This window comes from Neopelma chrysocephalum, unplaced genomic scaffold (assembly GCF_003984885.1).
Source record: "Neopelma chrysocephalum unplaced genomic scaffold, ASM398488v2 Primary Assembly neopelma1_97116, whole genome shotgun sequence".
NCBI lineage: Eukaryota > Metazoa > Chordata > Aves > Passeriformes > Pipridae > Neopelma > Neopelma chrysocephalum.
In genome coordinates, this window is record NW_020925758.1 from 3654352 (window position 1) to 3655466 (window position 1115).

Sequence of the window (1115 nt, forward strand, 5' to 3'; positions counted from 1 at the left end):
CCGCTGCCCCGCTGCCCCTGCGAGCGCCGCCCCGCCCCGGCCGCGGCCCCGCGGAGGGGAGGAGGAGGAGGAGGGGGGCGGAGGCCGCGGGGCCTTCCCCCGCCCGCCCCTCACGGCGGGACCCGGGCCTCGCCCGCGCTGCGGGCCCAGGTACCGTCCGCGCCCGGCACCCCCGCCCGACCGCCCCGCCGCGGCTGCCGAGGCCTTTCCCCCGGACCTTCCCGGGAGCTTTACGGGGACCCTTCCCGGCCTCCTGCCCCGGCCCCTTCCTCACCTTCTCGGCCCCTTCCCCGCCTTCTCGGCCCCTTCCCCACCTTTTGGGCCTCTTTCCCCACCTTCTTCCTCGTCCCCTTCCCCACCTTCTTTTCCCCTTGTTTCCCGGCCCTTCCTCCCCCCCCCCCCCTCCCCTTCCCCCCCCCCCCTCCTCACCCCGGGTCCCCTTCCCCGCCTCCCCGCTTTCCCTCGCCGACAAAATACAGGAACACGTTCCCCCCCCCTCCCCTCCTCCCTCGCACCCCCAAACTTTCGGTGTTATTTTAGGCAACGCCGTGCAGCCTAAACCTGACCCCGCTGGGGAAAAAAAAAAACCTCACCCCGCTGTCCTCGCACGCTGGAAAAGCCCCCCTCTCCCCTCCCCTCCCCTCTCCATCCCCGGGGTGGTTTTTTGTGGGAATCCGCAAATTTTATTTGGGGGAGCGGCGCTGCGAGCGGGTTCGGGGGGGGGGCACAAAGAGGGGCGTCAATTAGAGGATTATTCCCCGCGGTCCCGGCGGGTTTGGGTCTGGGGGAGGCGGGTGGCTGACGCGGTTGGGTCGCAGGTGGGGTGTGTGGTTACTCCGAGCCCCAAACCGAGTGTCCCGGGGCACAGAGCAGGACCGTGGCCCTTCCCAGATCGCCCCGGTTGTCACCTGTTAAACTGCGAGGCTGCCGTGCCTCTGCTCTGCTCGGTAACTCAAGGTCCTTGACACACAGCCCTGCTTCATCCCCGTCCTGCTGGCCCCCTCCTCTCCTCTTGCCGCTGGAAGGAGTGTCTGTCTTCTCCTTCTCTCCGCATTCCCTGGGCCTCCCCGGATTTGCTTGTTGCATAAGCACGGGGCGTTTTAATATCGGTGCGG